The following is an 11,211-nucleotide window of genomic DNA, read 5'->3' on the forward strand; positions in this document are numbered from 1 at the left end:
TTTATGTCTCCTCCTGTTCGGTATGCGCCCAGAGTAAGGCTCCTAGGCACCTTCCTAGAGGGAAGTTACAACCCCTCCCCGTTTCACAACGGGCATGGTCACATCTATCCGTAGATTTACTGACCGACCTTCCCCCGTCTCAGGGCAACACCACGGTTCTGGTGATTGTGGATTGGTTCTCTAAGTCCTGCCGTCTCCTCCCGTTGCCCGGTATCCCAACAGCCCTACAGACTGCGGAGGCATTATTCACCCACGTCTTCCGGCACTACGGGGTGCCAGAGGACATCGTTTCTGATCGGGGCCCCCAGTTCATGTCCCGAGTATGGAGGGCGTTCATGGAGCGTCTGGGGGTCTCGGTCAGCCTGACCTCCGGTTATCACCCCGAAAGTAATGGGCAGGTGGAGAGAGTAAACCAGGAGGTGGGTAGGTTTCTGCGGTCGTACTGCAAGGACCGGCCAGGGGAGTGGGCGAGATACATCCCCTGGGCTGAAATGGCCCAGAACTCACTACGCCACTCCTCTACTAATGTGTCCCCCTTTCAGTGTGTGTTGGCGTACCAGCCGGTCCTGGCACCGTGGCATCCGAGCCAGACCGAGGCTCCTGCGGTGGAGGAATGGGTGCAGCGCTCCAAAGAGACCTGGAGGGCCGTCCAGGAATCCCTTCAACAGGCTAGTGGACGGCAGAAAAGGAGTGCTGACCGCCACCGCAGTGAGGCCCCCGTGTTTGTACCAGGGGACAGGGTCTGGCTCTCGACCCGAAACCTACCCCTCCGCGTGCCCTGCCGGAAGCTTGGGCCGCAGTGTGTAGGGCCATTCAAAGTCCTGAGGAGAATAAACGAGGTGTGTTATCGATTACAACTCCCTTCCTATTATTGTATTAACCCCTCGTTTCATGTGTCTCTCCTCAGGCCGGTGGTAGCTGGTCCCCTACAGGACGGTGAGGTACTGGAGGTCCCTCCTCCCCCTCTGGACATCGAGGGGTCCCCGGCGTATACGATACGGGCCATTCTGGACTCGAGATGCCGGGTGAGGGGCCTGCAGTACCTCGTGGACTGGGAAGGGTACGGTCCGGAGGAGAGGTGCTGGGTACCCACCAGAGACATTTTGGATCCGTCAATGTTGAGGGATTTCTATCGCCTCCATCCGGATCGCCCTGCGCCTCGTCCCCCGGGTCGACCTCGAGGCCGGTGTCAGCTCGCTGCAGGAGCCACGCGTCAAGGGGGGGGTACTGTCACGACTCCGACCGAAGGTCACTCCCCTTCCCGTTCGGGTGGCGCTCGGCGGTCGTCGTCACTGGCCTACTAGCTGCTACTGATTATTTCCTCCCCCTCCTTATGTGTTGATTGAGTGCACCTGTTTTGAATTAGGTAGTAGGCTTTATTAGTCAGCCGGCCCACAGAGTTCCTTGTGCGGGATTAATTATTGTGACCATCTGTTTTAGTGTACTTGTGTGCACGTCTATGGGTTTTGTGTTTTTCCCATTTTGTGGGTTTTCCCTAGACCGTTTAAGTCCCCCTGTTTGGGGGCATTTGTGTGTTCATTACGCCCTGTGTGTTCGTGAGGGTTGGCTTATGTTCGCCGTTTGTCGGTGCATTAAAATAGCACTCACCTGAACTCTCTGCTTCCTGCGCTTGACTCCTCACCCATTACACTCAGATCGTTACAGTTCCTGAGTGGCCGAGTAACAGTTTTTACTTAAATCTGCATAAACATCTATGGCAAGACTTGAAAATGGTTGTCTAGCAATAAATCAACAACTAATTTTACAGCGCTTGAAGAATTTGAAAAGAATGAGTGGACTAGTTACAGTTTTGACTTAAATCTGCTTAAAATCTATGGCAAGACTTGAAAATGGCTGTCTAGCAATGATCATCAATGAACATGATGGAGCTTGAGAAATTTTAAAAGGAATAATGTGCAAATATTATACAATCCAGGTGTGCAAAACACTTAGAGTTACCCAAAAACACTCAAAGCTGTAATCGCTGCCAAAGGTGCTTCTACGTAGTCTTGACTAGGGTGTGAATATTTAAGTAAATTAGATACTCTATTTTTGTATTTCATTTTCAATCAATTTGGAAAAATGTCTGAAAACATGTTTTCACTTTGTCATTATGGGGTATAGTGTGTAAATGAGGGAGAGAAAAACATATATTTAATCCATTTTGAATTCAGGCTGTAACACAACAAAATGTGGAATAAGTCAATGGGTATGAATACATTCTGAAGGCACTGTACAAAGGTATCTATATACAATTTTAAGTATTATAATAAATTAATAATGATAACCTCCATTTAGATATTACATTTACATATTAGATACGTAAATAGTCTGTACTATCTACAGAGACCGCGTAAAGGCAGAAAATAGTTTAAAGTGTTTCTGTCACAGTAGACATGGGGCTGTTGTTGATGATGCCATGAGCGATTCAAGATAATAACAACATAAACAGCCATCAGGAAATCGGGATTAAATTCACCTTTTGCTTTTAAGAATCCAATCTTGACGGAAGCTCTTCTGCAGAGGAGCTATATAAACCAGGTGGTGCACCTCATTCCACTGATAAAGCCAAAGTTGTCATCCACTAAAGTGGGGGCTGAGGCTTCTAACATTTCAGAACATTGAGATTAGTCATGGAACAACGTATCATTTGGCAATGATCTGTTTTGCTGCGGTTGTTAATTAAAGCAAGTATGCAGAATGTGTGTGCAGAGCCATGATATCACAATGCACCGAGTGAATCCCAAATCAAGCTTTGCATATTATAATCCTGTTCAAATGTGAATAAATAAAAACCTATACATTAATGTGGGCAAGATTTCATTTTAATAAGTGAAGGGAGAAATGTAGAAAAAAAATGGCATTACATCTCACTTCAAGTTGTTGTGGAGAGTGTGGGAAGGAATCATTCCTTCTCATTAAAGGTGCAATCAGGAGCCCCCCAGATCTCCAATGTAATAACCAGTGAAAATAATCTGTTTTATTGATAGGCACATGCAGCAGAGTGTGTGCCAACTGCCTGTGTCTTATAGAAGGATATCATTCTTTGTGACTGCTCCTCGGGGCATCAGCTCTTCAAGTTCATCGTTTCTCCTTCTGATAGATAGAGTTTGCCCTAAAAACCTGAGAATTTAATATGAGAGCTAACAATCTCTGCCAGCGGACATTTGGAAATGGAACAAAAAATGTCATGTCAGTTGACAGAATATTCTTTAAAGCTGTACACCTTCCATCTTATTTTAATTTATTGATGGATTCAAAAAAAGTAATCCTATACACGCCAGACAGACACTTTGGGTGTTTTTTAAGGGGAGAGTGGATGCTCTTGGTGCACGCTGAGCACTATTAGAATGGAATATTTCAACAAAGTCTAACTTTTGTCAATTGATTGACTGTGCCTCACAATAGGTCTGTGTTTACATAAATACACATTATGCTCCAGAGTGACGCAGCGGTCTTATGCACTGCATCTCAGTGCTAGAGGCATCACTACAGACCCTGGTTTGATTCCAGGCTGTATCACAACCGGCCGTGATTGGGAGTCCCACAGGGCGGCGCACAATTGGCCCAGTGTTGTCCGGGTTTGGCCGAGGTAAGCCGTCATTGTAGATAAGAACTTGTTCTTAACTGACTTACCTAGTTATATAAAAGTAATACGTATTTTTTTAAATGGCTCATGAGAGGGATCTTGTTTTTTTTAACACATTTGTACTTATCGGTCATGTCTCCCATCAGTCAGATCATAGATAATCTAATTATCATAGATAATCTAATCACATCACAAGAAGATACATCATATTTCATCATCTTTAATCCAATCCAAATCACACTCTTATTTGACTATAAATGTCTTAAGGTGAAAGACCACATAATGTAAAAAACTGACCTCTCCATAGAAGTTTCTAAATTGTTTCTGTATATTACTGAACCATGTATGGATCTTGAACATATTAGTTATTATATTATACATATCATATTAGAGTTATTATATTATACATATCATATTCGAGATTTCATAATAGACTGATCATATAAGAGTTATTATATTATACTTATCATATTAGAGTTATTATATTACACATATCATATTAGAGTTATTATATTATACGTTATCATATTAGAGTTATTATATTACACATATCATATTAGAGTTATTATATTATACTTATCATATTAGAGTTATTATATTATACTTATCATATTAGAGTTATTATATTACACATATCATATTCGAGTTATTATATTATACTTATCATATTAGAGTTATTATATTATACTTATCATATTAGAGTTATTATATTACACATATCATATTAGAGTTATTATATTATACTTATCATATTACAGTTATTATATTATACATATCATATTCGAGTTATCATAATAGAGTGATCATATAAGAGTTATTATATTATACGTATCATATTAGAGTTATTATATTATACTTATTTTATACTTATCATATTAGAGTTATTATATTATACTTATCATATTAGAGTTATTATATTACACATATCATATTAGAGTTATTATATTATACTTATCATATTAGAGTTATTATTTTACACATATCATATTAGAGTTATTATACTTATCATATTACAGTTATTATATTATACATATCATATATTAGTGGTCCTTCTGTAGCTCAGTTGGTATAGCATGGCGCTTGTAACGCCAGGGTAGTGGGTTCGATCCCCTGGACCACCCATACGTAGAATGTATGCACACATGACTGTAAGTCGCTTTGGATAAAAGCGTCTGCTAAATGGCATATATTATTATATTATATTATTATATTCGAGTTATCATAATAGCGTGATCATATAAGAGTTATTATATTATACGTATCATATTAGAGTTATTATATTATACTTATTTTATATTTATCATATTAGAGTTATTATATTACACATATCATATTAGAGTTATTATATTATACTTATCATATTAGAGTTATTATATTATACTTATCATATTAGAGAAATTATATTACACTTATCATAATATAGTTATTATATTATACTTATCATATTAGAGTTATTATATTATATTATCATATTAGAGTTATCATAATAGAGTGATCATATTAGAGTTATTATATTATAATAGAGTTATTATATTATACTTATCATATTCGAATTATTATATTATACTTATCATAATATAGTTATTATATTATACTTATCATATTAGAGTTATTATATTATATTATCATATTAGAGTTATCATAATAGAGTGATCATATTAGAGTTATTATATTATAATAGAGTTATTATATTATACTTATCATATTCAAGTTATCATAATAGAGTGATCATATTAGAGTTATCATTCAACTGGGTGGCAGGTATCATATATGTCTACATTCAACTGGGCGGCAGGTAGCCTAGTGGTTAGAGCATTGGACTAGTAACCGCAAAGGTTGCTCGATCAAATCCCCGAGCTGACAAGGTAAGAATCTGTCATGCTGACCCTGAACAAGGCAGTTAACCCACTGTTCCAAGGCCGTAATTGTACATAAGAATTTGTTCTTAACTGACTTGCCTGGTTAAATTAAGATACAATTTGAGTTATCATACTAAAGTTAGAGATATTATGCTTATCATATTATACCTGTTGGTGGAAGACGGTGAGGACCAAGATGCAGCTTGGTAAGTGTTCATCATTATTTTAATAAACTGAACACTAAATACAACAAGGAACAACGGAAACAACCGAAACAGCTCCGTCAGGTGCAAAACACACTAAACAGAAAATAACTACCCACAACTCAAAGCCGAAACCAGGCTGCCTAAGTATGGTTCTCAATCAGAAACAATGATTGACAGCTGCCTCTGATTGGGAAACATACCAGGCCAAACACATAGAAATACAAATATAGAACAAAACATAGAATGCCCACCCCAACTCATGCCCTGACCAACCTAAAATAGAGACATAAAAAAAGGAACCAAGGGCAGGGTGTGACAATATTAGAGTTATCATATTAGAGTTATCATATTATACTTATATTAGAGTTATCATATTATACTTATCACGTTAGAGTTATCATATTAGAGTTATCATATTATAATTATCACATTAGAGTTATCATATTAGAGTTATCATATAATAATTATCACATTAGAGTTATCATATTAGAGTTATCATATTATACTTATCACATTAGAGTTATCATATTAGAGTTATCATATTAGAGTTATCATATTAGAGTTATCATATTAGAGTTATCATATTATACTTATCACATTAGAGTTATCATATTAGAGTTACCATATTATAATTATCATATTATACTTATCACATTAGAGTTATCATATTATAGTTATCATATTAGAGTTATCATATTATAATTATCATATTATACTTATCATATTAGAGTTATCATATTAGAGTTATAATATTATACTTATCATATTAGAGTTATCATATTAGAGTTATCATATTAGAGTTATAATATTATACTTATCATATTAGAGTTATCATATTATAATTATCATATTAGAGTTATCATATTATAATTATCATATTAGAGTTATCATATTATAATTATCACATTAGAGTTATCATATTATTATCATATTAGAGTTATCACATTATAATTATCATATTAGAGTTATCATATTATAATTATCACATTAGAGTTATCATATTATTATTATCACATTAGAGTTATCATATTAGAGTTATCATATTATAATTATCACATTAGAGTTATCATATTATAATTATCATATTAGAGTTATCATATTATAATTATCATATTAGAGTTATCATATTAGAGTTATTTTACATTTGAATGGACAATTCCCAGTAATCCTAGACATTGACTAATCGAGCAGTAATTCCTACAGTGAACCAGTAGAGTGAGTAGTCACTTAGGAGGAGTCACATTGTGTCAGTGGGCTTTCATACTGCACCATGGACCCAAAATGTTATCTTATAAATGTTGAGATGTTTGGTAGTTTGGTCCTTTAATATGACTATTTTAAAATGTAAACGTAAAAATGTCAAAAACGTAATGTACATGTGTATTTTCATTAGTTTGCCATACTAGTGGCATCAACATTTCATGCTTTTTAACTACTTTTAAATGGATATATATATCCATCATTTAAAAGTTCAGTACATTGAATCACACATCATTTTAAAGCCCATTTCATAGAGAATCTTACAAACTGGACTATATGTAGTAACTTACTTTGAAGAGATGGCGATTGGGTCAAAATAGGCATTTAGCAATTGGGAGTCTAAATTCAATGTACTTGTCTTTAACTGCCATTTCCTGAAAGACAGACTCTTCCCACACGTCATTTTTCTCAGCTTCAGAAGCATCAGCATTCACCAGTGTTTGTGTGGTTATGTTCTTCAGACTTGATACGTTGTAAAAAATAAATATTCTAGATAATGTTTGCTTTGAAAAATGTGCCAAAGATTCATTTTACTTACATATTTATCCATAATCGTGTCTGAATAAGTCCGGTCCTGGAGTGTCTTAACAAAATTAAAGCAATATTTTTAGGCTGACTGCATCTAGTGTCCAGAAAAAGGAATTTGCAGTATATGCAAATGTGGACTTATTTAATTAAATATCTGTCACATTCTGACCTTAGTTCCTTTTTTACGTCTTTATTTTAGTTGGTCAGGGCGTGAGTTAGAGTGGGCATTCTATGTTGTTTTTCTATGTTTTGTTCTGTTGTTATATTTCTATGTGTTTGGCCTAGTATGGTTCTCAATCAGAGGCAGGTGTCAGTCGTTGTCTCTGATTGGGAGCCATATTTAGGTAGCCTGTTTTCTATTGTGTTTTGTGGGTGGTTGTATCCTGTGTTTTCACCATATGGGACTGTTTCGGTTGTTTGTTTGTTATTTTGTTCAGTTGATTTATGAAATATATCATTATGGACACTTACCACACTGCACATTGGTCCTCCGATCCTTCCTACTACGCCGCATCAGAGGAGGAAGACTGTTACAATATCACTTCATTTGCATATTTTGTATAATATTTCAGACAAATTTAAGTACATGTGTGTGTGTCTACATTCAACAGGTAAACATTGATTGTGATATGATTAAGAGAAGAGAAGAAAAAAAGCTACTCGAGTGTGGTGCCTGAACTTAAATGACACAATTTAGAACAATGGTATTCAGTCTTGGTAAGGGTGGAATTGCAATGGGGTTGCCAAAAATGTCATAAAACAAATATATGTTTTAATGGTGTCCCCAAAAAATTATGGTGAAAAAAATGGGTTTCTCACTGAAAAAGTTTGAATACCACTGATCTAGAATCATCAAGCAGCTCTGCTCCACTGTTTCTGATGGGAGAGATTGTTAGTGTAGTAATTTCTTCCAGACCATAGTGGGAGCTTTAGTGTTATACAGCCTATTACAGTAAAGACAGGGGACAGTCTTTGCCTCACAAAGTGCTGTTTAAGAAGGGATACAAGTGCACAGTAATGGAATGAAGGCAATGGAATACAGATGTAGGATCATCATTTGAACAAGTCTGTTACAGCAGGAAAATAATCCTGCAGCAATAGGAAATGTGAATTATGATGTGGATTCTAATGAATAGACCTTTATGTAACACTTTACTTGACACCCAGTTTCATAACACGTTATGACACGGTCATAACCATGTCATAATATGTCATTTCAGCTGACATAACTTGTCATAACCTGTGATGATATGGTCATATCACATATATTTACACCTGTTGTGACATATATGGTGTAATTCTATGGCTGGTTATGACATCTACATAAGAGTGTCAAAACCCTATGTTTTTCCCCTGCGAAGGAGTTTCCTTTTGTTTGGAACTTTGTTTCTTAAATCCTTTGTTGTTGTCGTAATGAATTCTTTAGAGTTATGTTTTTTTGTCATGTTTTAAACAACTTGTAGAAAATACACTTTATGACGTTGTCATGAAGCATTATGACAGTCCTTTGTCAATTTCTTGTGTCACTTTCTTGGACTAAGAAAATACACTTCATGACACTATCAAGAAGCATTGTGACGATCAGAATCATACAAGCTGGATAAGCCTGTCACGTACGTGCACTTATATCAGTTATCAGTTAAAAAGAGAGTCCTGCTCCTGCATTTTTTATTTTACTAGGCAAGTCAGTTAAGAACAAATTATTATTTTCAATGACGGCCTAGGAAGAGTGGGTTAACTGCCTGCTCTGGGGCAGAACAACAGATTTGTACCTTGTCAGCTAAGGGATTTGAACTTGCAACCTTTCGGTTACTAGTCCAACGGTCTAACCACTAGGCAACCCTGCCGCCCCGGTCATCAGCAACAGATCATTGAGGGTAGGTGCATGTCTGACATTAAGGTGTGCACAATTACAATGATAATTTAACATGGTTTTCTAAAAAAAAATGATATATATATAAAACATAAAAATATTGTTGACATGTAGGCTGTCATGGATTGTTTTGCCTTGTGTCGGTCCCCGGGACCACCCATACGTAGAATGTATGCACACATGACTGTAAGTCGCTTTGGATAAAAGCGTCTGCTAAATGGCATATATTATTATTATTATTGTATGTATTGTGTGTTTTGACACTCTTATATGTAGGTGTCATCACTAGCCATAAAATCACACAATAAATGTCACAACAGGTCTAAATATATGTGGCACGAAAGTGTTATTACCATATTATAGCAGGTTATGGCCAGTTATGTCAGCTGTTATGCCATATTATGACGTGTTTATGACAGTGTCATACTGTGTTATGACGCTGGGTGTCAAGCAAAGTGGTACCAACATAGTAGGGGTGATATATTTTCAGTAAGTTCAAATGACAAACTTCAGAAGATTTTTTAAACCTCAAATACACTATACAATTTACAAATTACATTTCCTGCATTGCGGGAAGGTTCTCCTGCAACAGGGTGATCAAATTAAGATCCTACATCTGTAAGACCTGGTATATTAAAGCTTACCTGTCTCTAACAGCTATGGCAAATTGATTTATGTTCAAATACTCTTACTCCTATAAGTAATTTGTGCTTGATTTTGACATTAGACATGCTATTATACAGTTATTACTACAGTGGGCTAAATAAGGTCACACAGAGTGTTTCTTGGTAGTCTTAAACAAATATATTTGAAACAAAAGCATACACCTCACACACATGGTCATGGACAAAAAAAAGACACCTCTACCATGTCAGATATAGAGTTGAAATGTATTAAATTTTGAGTTTGCATTAGCAATATTACTGTCACGATTGTTATAAGATGGATTGGACCAAGGTGCAGCGTGGTAGGCGTAATTTTTCTTTTATTAAAATGACACCGAAAAAACAACAAAATACAAAAACGATCATAAAGCTACATGCACTGCAGAAAGAAACTACACACAAACAAGATCCCACAAACTAAAGGTGGAAAAAAGGCTGCCTAAGTATGAGACAACGATAGACAGCCTCCTCTGATTGGGAATCATACCCGGCCAACAAAGAAATTTAAAAACTAGAATGCCCACCCAAATCACACCCCAACCTAACGAAATAGAGAAATAAAAAGGCTCTCTAAGGTCAGGGCGTGACAATTACACTTTATATACATCACAGAGGACTGAAATATAACAAAAGCCTTTGACATAGAAACACTAGATTTTCAGCAGGTTTTTTGAAATATTTAACTAGGCACCTTGGTTAAGAATAAATTCTTATTTACAATGACATCCTAAGCCGGCCAAACCCTCCCCTAACCCAGACGACACTGGGCCAATTGTGCCCTGCCCTATAGGACTCCCAATCACAGCCGGTTGTGATACAGCCCGGGATCAAACCAGGGCCTGTAGTGACGCCTGCTAGGACTGCGATGGCCTTAGATGGCCTTAAGGCGCAGTGGCCTTAGACCACTGCACCACTCGGGAGCCAACAATAATGATGATTAATTATGAATTATGAAAAATATTAACAACATTCCATCCATGAGGCCACTATAATATGATTTGGTTATTTGACTCCAGGAAAGGGTTACTAAATACACAATTTTAAATTATACTCTATCTGTGACATAACACGACTATTTGCAAAAGGTAATGAATACTTTCTACAGGTAGAGTCTATCCTTGATACTGTCAATAAAGTCAAGTTGTTCTCTAGAAATGGTTACGATATGACCTAGCAAGCTTTGTCTGGCAGGCCACAGAACACAAGAGAACTGACCGCTGAGACAACTGAT

Source organism: Oncorhynchus gorbuscha, linkage group LG01 (genome assembly GCF_021184085.1).
Source record: "Oncorhynchus gorbuscha isolate QuinsamMale2020 ecotype Even-year linkage group LG01, OgorEven_v1.0, whole genome shotgun sequence".
Classification (NCBI taxonomy): domain Eukaryota; kingdom Metazoa; phylum Chordata; class Actinopteri; order Salmoniformes; family Salmonidae; genus Oncorhynchus; species Oncorhynchus gorbuscha.